General features: G+C 41.4%; 1 protein-coding gene across 1 annotated transcript in view; it reads left to right on the forward strand.

Moving 5' to 3' along the window:
• Positions 1-15,171, forward strand: part of LOC129864856 (sodium/hydrogen exchanger 9B2-like) — a 91,473-nt gene that overhangs the window by 52,805 nt on the left and 23,497 nt on the right. The gene's annotated exons all lie outside the window — the stretch shown is intronic.

Below are 15,171 nucleotides of genomic sequence, written 5' to 3' on the forward strand. Positions count from 1 at the left end.
CAACATACTAAAGGGCTGTTTCCTGTAGACTCTACATGTCTCAACATACTAAAGGGCTGTTTCCTGTAGACTCTACATGTCTCAACATACTAAAGGGCTGTTTCCTGTAGACTCTACATGTCTCAACATACTAAAGGGCTGTTTCCTGTAGACTCTACATGTCTCAACATACTAAAGGGCTGTTTCCTGTAGACTCTACATGTCTCAACATACTAAAGGGCTGTTTCCTGTAGACTCTACATGTCTCAACATACTAAAGGGCTGTTTCCTGTAGACTCTACATGTCTCAACATACTAAAGGGCTGTTTCCTGTAGACTCTACATGTCTCAACATACTAAAGGGCTGTTTCCTGTAGACTCTACATGTCTCAACATACTAAAGGGCTGTTTCCTGTAGACTCTACATGTCTCAACATACTAAAGGGCTGTTTCCTGTAGACTCTACATGTCTCAACATACTAAAGGGCTGTTTCCTGTAGACTCTACATGTCTCAACATACTAAAGGGCTGTTTCCTGTAGACTCTACATGTCTCAACATACTAAAGGGCTGTCTCCTGTAGACTCTACATGTCTCAACATACTAAAGGGCTGTTTCCTGTAGACTCTACATGTCTCAACATACTAAAGGGCTGTTTCCTGTAGACTCTACATGTCTCAACATACTAAAGGGCTGTTTCCTGTAGACTCTACATGTCTCAACATACTAAAGGGCTGTTTCCTGTAGACTCTACATGTCTCAACATACTAAAGGGCTGTTTCCTGTAGACTCTACATGTCTCAACATACTAAAGGGCTGTTTCCTGTAGACTCTACATGTCTCAACATACTAAAGGGCTGTTTCCTGTAGACTCTACATGTCTCAACATACTAAAGGGCTGTTTCCTGTAGACTCTACATGTCTCAACATACTAAAGGGCTGTTTCCTGTAGACTCTACATGTCTCAACATACTAAAGGGCTGTTTCCTGTAGACTCTACATGTCTCAACATACTAAAGGGCTGTTTCCTGTAGACTCTACATGTCTCAACATACTAAAGGGCTGTTTCCTGTAGACTCTACATGTCTCAACATACTAAAGGGCTGTTTCCTGTAGACTCTACATGTCTCAACATACTAAAGGGCTGTTTCCTGTAGACTCTACATGTCTCAACATACTAAAGGGCTGTTTCCTGTAGACTCTACATGTCTCAACATACTAAAGGGCTGTTTCCTGTAGACTCTACATGTCTCAACATACTAAAGGGCTGTTTCCTGTAGACTCTACATGTCTCAACATACTAAAGGGCTGTTTCCTGTAGACTCTACATGTCTCAACATACTAAAGGGCTGTTTCCTGTAGACTCTACATGTCTCAACATACTAAAGGGCTGTTTCCTGTAGACTCTACATGTCTCAACATACTAAAGGGCTGTTTCCTGTAGACTCTACATGTCTCAACATACTAAAGGGCTGTTTCCTGTAGACTCTACATGTCTCAACATACTAAAGGGCTGTTTCCTGTAGACTCTACATGTCTCAACATACTAAAGGGCTGTTTCCTGTAGACTCTACATGTCTCAACATACTAAAGGGCTGTTTCCTGTAGACTCTACATGTCTCAACATACTAAAGGGCTGTTTCCTGTAGACTCTACATGTCTCAACATACTAAAGGGCTGTTTCCTGTAGACTCTACATGTCTCAACATACTAAAGGGCTGTTTCCTGTAGACTCTACATGTCTCAACATACTAAAGGGCTGTTTCCTGTAGACTCTACATGTCTCAACATACTAAAGGGCTGTTTCCTGTAGACTCTACATGTCTCAACATACTAAAGGGCTGTTTCCTGTAGACTCTACATGTCTCAACATACTAAAGGGCTGTTTCCTGTAGACTCTACATGTCTCAACATACTAAAGGGCTGTTTCCTGTAGACTCTACATGTCTCAACATACTAAAGGGCTGTTTCCTGTAGACTCTACATGTCTCAACATACTAAAGGGCTGTTTCCTGTAGACTCTACATGTCTCAACATACTAAAGGGCTGTTTCCTGTAGACTCTACATGTCTCAACATACTAAAGGGCTGTTTCCTGTAGACTCTACATGTCTCAACATACTAAAGGGCTGTTTCCTGTAGACTCTACATGTCTCAACATACTAAAGGGCTGTTTCCTGTAGACTCTACATGTCTCAACATACTAAAGGGCTGTTTCCTGTAGACTCTACATGTCTCAACATACTAAAGGGCTGTTTCCTGTAGACTCTACATGTCTCAACATACTAAAGGGCTGTTTCCTGTAGACTCTACATGTCTCAACATACTAAAGGGCTGTTTCCTGTAGACTCTACATGTCTCAACATACTAAAGGGCTGTTTCCTGTAGACTCTACATGTCTCAACATACTAAAGGGCTGTTTCCTGTAGACTCTACATGTCTCAACATACTAAAGGGCTGTTTCCTGTAGACTCTACATGTCTCAACATACTAAAGGGCTGTTTCCTGTAGACTCTACATGTCTCAACATACTAAAGGGCTGTTTCCTGTAGACTCTACATGTCTCAACATACTAAAGGGCTGTTTCCTGTAGACTCTACATGTCTCAACATACTAAAGGGCTGTTTCCTGTAGACTCTACATGTCTCAACATACTAAAGGGCTGTTTCCTGTAGACTCTACATGTCTCAACATACTAAAGGGCTGTTTCCTGTAGACTCTACATGTCTCAACATACTAAAGGGCTGTTTCCTGTAGACTCTACATGTCTCAACATACTAAAGGGCTGTTTCCTGTAGACTCTACATGTCTCAACATACTAAAGGGCTGTTTCCTGTAGACTCTACATGTCTCAACATACTAAAGGGCTGTTTCCTGTAGACTCTACATGTCTCAACATACTAAAGGGCTGTTTCCTGTAGACTCTACATGTCTCAACATACTAAAGGGCTGTTTCCTGTAGACTCTACATGTCTCAACATACTAAAGGGCTGTTTCCTGTAGACTCTACATGTCTCAACATACTAAAGGGCTGTTTCCTGTAGACTCTACATGTCTCAACATACTAAAGGGCTGTTTCCTGTAGACTCTACATGTCTCAACATACTAAAGGGCTGTTTCCTGTAGACTCTACATGTCTCAACATACTAAAGGGCTGTTTCCTGTAGACTCTACATGTCTCAACATACTAAAGGGCTGTTTCCTGTAGACTCTACATGTCTCAACATACTAAAGGGCTGTTTCCTGTAGACTCTACATGTCTCAACATACTAAAGGGCTGTTTCCTGTAGACTCTACATGTCTCAACATACTAAAGGGCTGTTTCCTGTAGACTCTACATGTCTCAACATACTAAAGGGCTGTTTCCTGTAGACTCTACATGTCTCAACATACTAAAGGGCTGTTTCCTGTAGACTCTACATGTCTCAACATACTAAAGGGCTGTTTCCTGTAGACTCTACATGTCTCAACATACTAAAGGGCTGTTTCCTGTAGACTCTACATGTCTCAACATACTAAAGGGCTGTTTCCTGTAGACTCTACATGTCTCAACATACTAAAGGGCTGTTTCCTGTAGACTCTACATGTCTCAACATACTAAAGGGCTGTTTCCTGTGGACTCTACATGTCTCAACATACTAAAGGGCTGTTTCCTGTAGACTCTACATGTCTCAACATACTAAAGGGCTGTTTCCTGTAGACTCTACATGTCTCAACATACTAAAGGGCTGTTTCCTGTAGACTCTACATGTCTCAACATACTAAAGGGCTGTTTCCTGTAGACTCTACATGTCTCAACATACTAAAGGGCTGTTTCCTGTAGACTCTACATGTCTCAACATACTAAAGGGCTGTTTCCTGTAGACTCTACATGTCTCAACATACTAAAGGGCTGTTTCCTGTAGACTCTACATGTCTCAACATACTAAAGGGCTGTTTCCTGTAGACTCTACATGTCTCAACATACTAAAGGGCTGTTTCCTGTAGACTCTACATGTCTCAACATACTAAAGGGCTGTTTCCTGTAGACTCTACATGTCTCAACATACTAAAGGGCTGTTTCCTGTAGACTCTACATGTCTCAACATACTAAAGGGCTGTTTCCTGTAGACTCTACATGTCTCAACATACTAAAGGGCTGTTTCCTGTAGACTCTACATGTCTCAACATACTAAAGGGCTGTTTCCTGTAGACTCTACATGTCTCAACATACTAAAGGGCTGTTTCCTGTAGACTCTACATGTCTCAACATACTAAAGGGCTGTTTCCTGTAGACTCTACATGTCTCAACATACTAAAGGGCTGTTTCCTGTAGACTCTACATGTCTCAACATACTAAAGGGCTGTTTCCTGTAGACTCTACATGTCTCAACATACTAAAGGGCTGTTTCCTGTAGACTCTACATGTCTCAACATACTAAAGGGCTGTTTCCTGTAGACTCTACATGTCTCAACATACTAAAGGGCTGTTTCCTGTAGACTCTACATGTCTCAACATACTAAAGGGCTGTTTCCTGTGGACTCTACATGTCTCAACATACTAAAGGGCTGTTTCCTGTAGACTCTACATGTCTCAACATACTAAAGGGCTGTTTCCTGTAGACTCTACATGTCTCAACATACTAAAGGGCTGTTTCCTGTAGACTCTACATGTCTCAACATACTAAAGGGCTGTTTCCTGTAGACTCTACATGTCTCAACATACTAAAGGGCTATCTCCTGTAGACTCTACATGTCTCAACATACTAAAGGGCTGTTTCCTGTAGACTCTACATGTCTCAACATACTAAAGGGCTGTTTCCTGTAGACTCTACATGTCTCAACATACTAAAGGGCTGTTTCCTGTAGACTCTACATGTCTCAACATACTAAAGGGCTGTTTCCTGTAGACTCTACATGTCTCAACATACTAAAGGGCTGTTTCCTGTAGACTCTACATGTCTCAACATACTAAAGGGCTGTTTCCTGTAGACTCTACATGTCTCAACATACTAAAGGGCTGTTTCCTGTAGACTCTACATGTCTCAACATACTAAAGGGCTGTTTCCTGTAGACTCTACATGTCTCAACATACTAAAGGGCTGTTTCCTGTAGACTCTACATGTCTCAACATACTAAAGGGCTGTTTCCTGTAGACTCTACATGTCTCAACATACTAAAGGGCTGTTTCCTGTAGACTCTACATGTCTCAACATACTAAAGGGCTGTTTCCTGTAGACTCTACATGTCTCAACATACTAAAGGGCTGTTTCCTGTAGACTCTACATGTCTCAACATACTAAAGGGCTGTTTCCTGTAGACTCTACATGTCTCAACATACTAAAGGGCTGTTTCCTGTAGACTCTACATGTCTCAACATACTAAAGGGCTGTTTCCTGTAGACTCTACATGTCTCAACATACTAAAGGGCTGTTTCCTGTAGACTCTACATGTCTCAACATACTAAAGGGCTGTTTCCTGTAGACTCTACATGTCTCAACATACTAAAGGGCTGTTTCCTGTAGACTCTACATGTCTCAACATACTAAAGGGCTGTTTCCTGTAGACTCTACATGTCTCAACATACTAAAGGGCTGTTTCCTGTAGACTCTACATGTCTCAACATACTAAAGGGCTGTTTCCTGTAGACTCTACATGTCTCAACATACTAAAGGGCTGTTTCCTGTAGACTCTACATGTCTCAACATACTAAAGGGCTGTTTCCTGTAGACTCTACATGTCTCAACATACTAAAGGGCTGTTTCCTGTAGACTCTACATGTCTCAACATACTAAAGGGCTGTTTCCTGTAGACTCTACATGTCTCAACATACTAAAGGGCTGTTTCCTGTAGACTCTACATGTCTCAACATACTAAAGGGCTGTTTCCTGTAGACTCTACATGTCTCAACATACTAAAGGGCTGTTTCCTGTAGACTCTACATGTCTCAACATACTAAAGGGCTGTTTCCTGTAGACTCTACATGTCTCAACATACTAAAGGGCTGTTTCCTGTAGACTCTACATGTCTCAACATACTAAAGGGCTGTTTCCTGTAGACTCTACATGTCTCAACATACTAAAGGGCTGTTTCCTGTAGACTCTACATGTCTCAACATACTAAAGGGCTGTTTCCTGTAGACTCTACATGTCTCAACATACTAAAGGGCTGTTTCCTGTAGACTCTACATGTCTCAACATACTAAAGGGCTGTTTCCTGTAGACTCTACATGTCTCAACATACTAAAGGGCTGTTTCCTGTAGACTCTACATGTCTCAACATACTAAAGGGCTGTTTCCTGTAGACTCTACATGTCTCAACATACTAAAGGGCTGTTTCCTGTAGACTCTACATGTCTCAACATACTAAAGGGCTGTTTCCTGTAGACTCTACATGTCTCAACATACTAAAGGGCTGTTTCCTGTAGACTCTACATGTCTCAACATACTAAAGGGCTGTTTCCTGTAGACTCTACATGTCTCAACATACTAAAGGGCTGTTTCCTGTAGACTCTACATGTCTCAACATACTAAAGGGCTGTTTCCTGTAGACTCTACATGTCTCAACATACTAAAGGGCTGTTTCCTGTAGACTCTACATGTCTCAACATACTAAAGGGCTGTTTCCTGTAGACTCTACATGTCTCAACATACTAAAGGGCTGTTTCCTGTAGACTCTACATGTCTCAACATACTAAAGGGCTGTTTCCTGTAGACTCTACATGTCTCAACATACTAAAGGGCTGTTTCCTGTAGACTCTACATGTCTCAACATACTAAAGGGCTGTTTCCTGTAGACTCTACATGTCTCAACATACTAAAGGGCTGTTTCCTGTAGACTCTACATGTCTCAACATACTAAAGGGCTGTTTCCTGTAGACTCTACATGTCTCAACATACTAAAGGGCTGTTTCCTGTAGACTCTACATGTCTCAACATACTAAAGGGCTGTTTCCTGTAGACTCTACATGTCTCAACATACTAAAGGGCTGTTTCCTGTAGACTCTACATGTCTCAACATACTAAAGGGCTGTTTCCTGTGGACTCTACATGTCTCAACATACTAAAGGGCTGTTTCCTGTAGACTCTACATGTCTCAACATACTAAAGGGCTGTTTCCTGTAGACTCTACATGTCTCAACATACTAAAGGGCTGTTTCCTGTAGACTCTACATGTCTCAACATACTAAAGGGCTGTTTCCTGTAGACTCTACATGTCTCAACATACTAAAGGGCTGTTTCCTGTAGACTCTACATGTCTCAACATACTAAAGGGCTGTTTCCTGTAGACTCTACATGTCTCAACATACTAAAGGGCTGTTTCCTGTAGACTCTACATGTCTCAACATACTAAAGGGCTGTTTCCTGTAGACTCTACATGTCTCAACATACTAAAGGGCTGTTTCCTGTAGACTCTACATGTCTCAACATACTAAAGGGCTGTTTCCTGTAGACTCTACATGTCTCAACATACTAAAGGGCTGTTTCCTGTAGACTCTACATGTCTCAACATACTAAAGGGCTGTTTCCTGTAGACTCTACATGTCTCAACATACTAAAGGGCTGTTTCCTGTAGACTCTACATGTCTCAACATACTAAAGGGCTGTTTCCTGTAGACTCTACATGTCTCAACATACTAAAGGGCTGTTTCCTGTAGACTCTACATGTCTCAACATACTAAAGGGCTGTTTCCTGTAGACTCTACATGTCTCAACATACTAAAGGGCTGTTTCCTGTAGACTCTACATGTCTCAACATACTAAAGGGCTGTTTCCTGTAGACTCTACATGTCTCAACATACTAAAGGGCTGTTTCCTGTAGACTCTACATGTCTCAACATACTAAAGGGCTGTTTCCTGTAGACTCTACATGTCTCAACATACTAAAGGGCTGTTTCCTGTAGACTCTACATGTCTCAACATACTAAAGGGCTGTTTCCTGTAGACTCTACATGTCTCAACATACTAAAGGGCTGTTTCCTGTAGACTCTACATGTCTCAACATACTAAAGGGCTGTTTCCTGTAGACTCTACATGTCTCAACATACTAAAGGGCTGTTTCCTGTAGACTCTACATGTCTCAACATACTAAAGGGCTGTTTCCTGTAGACTCTACATGTCTCAACATACTAAAGGGCTGTTTCCTGTAGACTCTACATGTCTCAACATACTAAAGGGCTGTTTCCTGTAGACTCTACATGTCTCAACATACTAAAGGGCTGTTTCCTGTAGACTCTACATGTCTCAACATACTAAAGGGCTGTTTCCTGTAGACTCTACATGTCTCAACATACTAAAGGGCTGTTTCCTGTAGACTCTACATGTCTCAACATACTAAAGGGCTGTTTCCTGTAGACTCTACATGTCTCAACATACTAAAGGGCTGTTTCCTGTAGACTCTACATGTCTCAACATACTAAAGGGCTGTTTCCTGTAGACTCTACATGTCTCAACATACTAAAGGGCTGTTTCCTGTAGACTCTACATGTCTCAACATACTAAAGGGCTGTTTCCTGTAGACTCTACATGTCTCAACATACTAAAGGGCTGTTTCCTGTAGACTCTACATGTCTCAACATACTAAAGGGCTGTTTCCTGTAGACTCTACATGTCTCAACATACTAAAGGGCTGTTTCCTGTAGACTCTACATGTCTCAACATACTAAAGGGCTGTTTCCTGTAGACTCTACATGTCTCAACATACTAAAGGGCTGTTTCCTGTAGACTCTACATGTCTCAACATACTAAAGGGCTGTTTCCTGTAGACTCTACATGTCTCAACATACTAAAGGGCTGTTTCCTGTAGACTCTACATGTCTCAACATACTAAAGGGCTGTTTCCTGTAGACTCTACATGTCTCAACATACTAAAGGGCTGTTTCCTGTAGACTCTACATGTCTCAACATACTAAAGGGCTGTTTCCTGTAGACTCTACATGTCTCAACATACTAAAGGGCTGTTTCCTGTAGACTCTACATGTCTCAACATACTAAAGGGCTGTTTCCTGTAGACTCTACATGTCTCAACATACTAAAGGGCTGTTTCCTGTAGACTCTACATGTCTCAACATACTAAAGGGCTGTTTCCTGTAGACTCTACATGTCTCAACATACTAAAGGGCTGTTTCCTGTAGACTCTACATGTCTCAACATACTAAAGGGCTGTTTCCTGTAGACTCTACATGTCTCAACATACTAAAGGGCTGTTTCCTGTAGACTCTACATGTCTCAACATACTAAAGGGCTGTTTCCTGTAGACTCTACATGTCTCAACATACTAAAGGGCTGTTTCCTGTAGACTCTACATGTCTCAACATACTAAAGGGCTGTTTCCTGTAGACTCTACATGTCTCAACATACTAAAGGGCTGTTTCCTGTAGACTCTACATGTCTCAACATACTAAAGGGCTGTTTCCTGTAGACTCTACATGTCTCAACATACTAAAGGGCTGTTTCCTGTAGACTCTACATGTCTCAACATACTAAAGGGCTGTTTCCTGTAGACTCTACATGTCTCAACATACTAAAGGGCTGTTTCCTGTAGACTCTACATGTCTCAACATACTAAAGGGCTGTTTCCTGTAGACTCTACATGTCTCAACATACTAAAGGGCTGTTTCCTGTAGACTCTACATGTCTCAACATACTAAAGGGCTGTTTCCTGTAGACTCTACATGTCTCAACATACTAAAGGGCTGTTTCCTGTAGACTCTACATGTCTCAACATACTAAAGGGCTGTTTCCTGTAGACTCTACATGTCTCAACATACTAAAGGGCTGTTTCCTGTAGACTCTACATGTCTCAACATACTAAAGGGCTGTTTCCTGTAGACTCTACATGTCTCAACATACTAAAGGGCTGTTTCCTGTAGACTCTACATGTCTCAACATACTAAAGGGCTGTTTCCTGTAGACTCTACATGTCTCAACATACTAAAGGGCTGTTTCCTGTAGACTCTACATGTCTCAACATACTAAAGGGCTGTTTCCTGTAGACTCTACATGTCTCAACATACTAAAGGGCTGTTTCCTGTAGACTCTACATGTCTCAACATACTAAAGGGCTGTTTCCTGTAGACTCTACATGTCTCAACATACTAAAGGGCTGTTTCCTGTAGACTCTACATGTCTCAACATACTAAAGGGCTGTTTCCTGTAGACTCTACATGTCTCAACATACTAAAGGGCTGTTTCCTGTAGACTCTACATGTCTCAACATACTAAAGGGCTGTTTCCTGTAGACTCTACATGTCTCAACATACTAAAGGGCTGTTTCCTGTAGACTCTACATGTCTCAACATACTAAAGGGCTGTTTCCTGTAGACTCTACATGTCTCAACGTACTAAAGGGCTGTTTCCTGTAGACTCTACATGTCTCAACATACTAAAGGGCTGTTTCCTGTAGACTATACATGTCTCAACATACTAAAGGGCTGTTTCCTGTAGACTACATGTCTCAACATACTAAAGGGCTGATTCCTGTGGACTCTACATGTCTCAACATACTAAAGGGCTGTTTCCTGTAGACTCTACATGTCTCAACATACTAAAGGGCTGTTTCCTGTAGACTCTACATGTCTCAACATACTAAAGGGCTGTTTCCTGTAGACTCTACATGTCTCAACATACTAAATGGCTGTTTCCTGTAGACTCTACATGTCTCAATATACTAAAGGGCTGTTTCCTGTAGACTCTACATGTCTCAACATACTAAAGGGCTGTTTCCTGTAGACTCTGCATGTCTCAACATACTAAAGGGCTGTTTCCTGTAGACTCTACATGTCTCAACATACTAAAGGGCTGTTTCCTGTAGACTCTACATGTCTCAACATACTAAAGGGCTGTTTCCTGTAGACTCTACATGTCTCAACATACTAAAGGGCTGTTTCCTGTAGACTCTACATGTCTCAACATACTAAAGGGCTGTTTCCTGTAGACTCTACATGTCTCAACATACTAAATGGCTGTTTCCTGTAGACTCTACATGTCTCAACATACTAAAGGGCAGTTTCCTGTAGACTCTACATGTCTCAACATACTAAAGGGCTGTTTCCTGTAGACTCTACATGTCTCAACATACTAAAGGGCTGTTTCCTGTAGACTCTACATGTCTCAACATACTAAAGGGCTGTTTCCTGTAGATCTACATGTCTCAACATACTAAAGGACTGTTTCCTGTAGACTCTACATGTCTCAACATACTAAAGGGCTGTTTCCTGTAGACTCTACATGTCTCAACATACTAAAGGGCTGTTTCCTGTAGACTACATGTCTCAACATACTAAAGGGCTGTTTCCTGTAGACTCTACATGTCTCAACATACTAAAGAGCTGTTTCCTGTAGACTCTACATGTCTCAATATACTAAAGGGCTGTTTCCTGTAGACTCTACATGTCTCAACATACTAAAGGGCTGTTTCCTGTAGACTCTGCATGTCTCAACATACTAAAGGGCTGTTTCCTGTAGACTCTACATGTCTCAACATACTAAAGGGCTGTTTCCTGTAGACTCTACATGTCTCAACATACTAAAGGGCTGTTTCCTGTAGACTCTACATGTCTCAACATACTAAAGGGCTGTTTCCTGTAGACTCTACATGTCTCAACATACTAAAAGGCTGTTTCCTGTACACTCTACATGTCTCAACATACTAAAGGGCTGTTTCCTGTAGACTCTACATGTCTCAACATACTAAAGGGCAGTTTCCTGTAGACTCTACATGTCTCAACATACTAAAGGGCTGTTTCCTGTAGACTCTACATGTCTCAACATACTAAAGGGCTGTTTCCTGTAGACTCTACATGTCTCAACATACTAAAGGGCTGTTTCCTGTAGACTCTACATGTCTCAACATACTAAAGGACTGTTTCCTGTAGACTCTACATGTCTCAACATACTAAAGGGCTGTTTCCTGTAGACTCTACATGTCTCAACATACTAAAGGGCTGTTTCCTGTAGACTCTACATGTCTCAACATACTAAAGGGCTGTTTCCTGTAGACTACATGTCTCAACATACTAAAGGACTGTTTCCTGTAGACTCTACATGTCTCAACATACTAAAGAGCTGTTTCCTGTAGACTCAACATGTCTCAACATACTAAAGGGCTGTTTCCTGTAGACTCTACATGTCTCAACATACTAAAGGGTTGTTTCCTGTAGACTCTACATGTCTCAACATACTAAAGGGCTGTTTCCTGTAGACTCTACATGTCTCAACATACTAAAGGGCTGTTTCCTGTAGACTCTACATGTCTCAACATACTAAAGGGCTGTTTCCTGTAGACTCTACATGTCTCAACATACTAAAAGGCTGTTTCCTGTACACTCTACATGTCTCAACATACTAAAGGGCTGTTTCCTGTAGACTACATGTCTCAACATACTAAAGGGCTGTTTCCTGTAGACTCTACATGTCTCAACATACTAAAGGGCTGTTTCCTGTAGACTCTACATGTCTCAACATACTAAAGGGCTGTTTCCTGTAGACTCAACATGTCTCAACATACTAAAGGGCTGTTTCCTGTAGACTCTACATGTCTCAACATACTAAAGGGCTGTTTCCTGTAGACTCTACATGTCTCAACATACTAAAGGGCTGTTTCCTGTAGACTCTACATGTCTCAACATACTAAAGGGCTGTTTACTGTAGACTCTACATGTCTCAACATACTAAAGGGCTGTTTCCTGTAGACTCTACATGTCTCAACATACTAAAGGGCTGTTTCCTGTAGACTCTACATGTCTCAACATACTAAAGGGCTATCTCCTGTAGACTCTACATGGCTCAACATACTAAAGGGCTGTTTCCTGTAGACTCTACATGTCTCAACATACTAAAGGGCTGTTTCCTGTAGACTCTACATGTCTCAACATACTAAAGGGCTGTTTCCTGTAGACTCTACATGTCTCAACATACTAAAGGGCTGTTTCCTGTAGACTCTACATGTCTCAACATACTAAAGGGCTGTTTCCTGTAGACTCTACATGTCTCAACATACTAAAGGGCTGTTTCCTGTAGACTCTACATGTCTCAACATACTAAAGGGCTGTTTACTGTAGACTCTACATGTCTCAACATACTAAAGGGCTGTTTCCTGTAGACTCTACATGTCTCAACATACTAAAGGGCTGTTTACTGTAGACTCTACATGTCTCAACATACTAAAAGGGCTATCTCCTGTAGACTCTACATGTCTCAACATACTAAAGGGCTGTTTCCTGTAGACTCTACATGTCTCAACATACTAAAGGGCTGTTTCCTGTAGACTTTACATGTCTCAACATACTAAAGGGCTGTTTCCTGTAGACTCTACATGTCTCAACATACTAAAGGGCTGTTTCCTGTAGACTCCACATGTCTCAACATACTAAAGGGCTGTTTCCTGTAGACTCTACATGTCTCAACATACTAAAGGGCTATCTCCTGTAGACTCTACATGGCTCAACATACTAAAGGGCTGTTTCCTGTAGACTCTACATGTCTCAACATACTAAAGGGCTGTTTCCTGTAGACTCTACATGTCTCAACATACTAAAGGGCTGTTTCCTGTAGACTCAACTGGTCTCAACATACTAAAGGGCTGTTTCCTGTAGACTCTACATGCCTCAACATACTAAAGGGCTATCTAGTGTAGACTCTACATGTCTCAACATACTAAAGGGCTGTTTCCTGTAGACTCTGCATGTCTCAACATACTAAAGGGCTGTTTCCTGTAGACTCTACATGTCTCAACATACTAAAGGGCTGTTTCCTGTAGACTCTACATGTCTCAACATACTAAAGGGCTGTTTCCTGTAGACTACATGTCTCAACATACTAAAAGGCTGTTTCCTGTAGACTCTACATGTCTCAACATACTAAAGGGCTGTTTCCTGTAGACTCTACATGTCTCAACATACTAAAGGGCTGTTTCCTGTAGACTCAACATGTCTCAACATACTAAAGGGCTGTTTCCTGTAGACTCTACATGTCTCAACATACTAAAGGGCTGTTTCCTGTAGACTCTACATGTCTCAACATACTAAAGGGCTATCTAGTGTAGACTCTACATGTCTCAACATACTAAAGGGCTGTTTTCTGTAGACTCTGCATGTCTCAACATACTAAAGGGCTGTTTCCTGTAGACTCTACATGTCTCAACATACTAAAGGGCTGTTTCCTGTAGACTCTACATGTCTCAACATATTAAAGGGCTGTTTCCTGTAGACTCAACATGTCTCAACATACTAAAGGGCTGTTTCCTGTAGACTCTACATGTCTCAACATACTAAAGGGCTGTTTCCTGTAGACTCTACATGTCTCAACATACTAAAGGGCTGTTTCCTTTGGACTCTACATGTCTCAACATACTAAAGGGCTGTTTCCTGTAGACTCTACATGTCTCAACATACTAAAGGGCTGTTTCCTGTAGACTCTACATGTCTCAACATACTAAAGGGCTGTTTCCTGTAGACTCTACATGTCTCAACATACTAAAGGGTTGTTTCCTGTAGACTCTACATGTCTCAACATACTAAAGGACTGTTTCCTGTAGACTCTACATGTCTCAACATACTAAAGGGCTGTTTCCTGTAGACTATACATGTCTCAACATACTAAAGGGCTGTTTCCTGTAGACTCTACATGTCTCAACATACTAAAGGGCTGTTTCCTGTAGACTACATGTCTCAACATACTAAAGGACTGTTTCCTGTAGACTCTACATGTCTCAACATACTAAAGGGCTGTTTCCTGTAGACTCTACATGTCTCAACATACTAAAGAGCTGTTTCCTGTAGACTCAACATGTCTCAACATACTAAAGGGCTGTTTCCTGTAGACTCTACATGTCTCAACATACTAAAGGGTTGTTTCCTGTAGACTCTACATGTCTCAACATACTAAAGGGCTGTTTCCTGTAGACTCTACATGTCTCAACATACTAAAGGGCTGTTTCCTGTAGACTCTACATGTCTCAACATACTAAAGGGCTGTTTCCTGTAGACTCTACATGTCTCAACATACTAAAAGGCTGTTTCCTGTACACTCTACATGTCTCAACATACTAAAGGGCTGTTTCCTGTAGACTACATGTCTCAACATACTAAAGGGCTGTTTCCTGTAGACTCTACATGTCTCAACATACTAAAGGGCTGTTTCCTGTAGACTCTACATGTCTCAACATACTAAAGGGCTGTTTCCTGTAGACTCAACATGTCTCAACATACTAAAGGG

The sequence above is a fragment of the Salvelinus fontinalis genome, chromosome 11 (assembly GCF_029448725.1).
Source record: "Salvelinus fontinalis isolate EN_2023a chromosome 11, ASM2944872v1, whole genome shotgun sequence".
Classification (NCBI taxonomy): Eukaryota; Metazoa; Chordata; class Actinopteri; order Salmoniformes; family Salmonidae; genus Salvelinus; species Salvelinus fontinalis.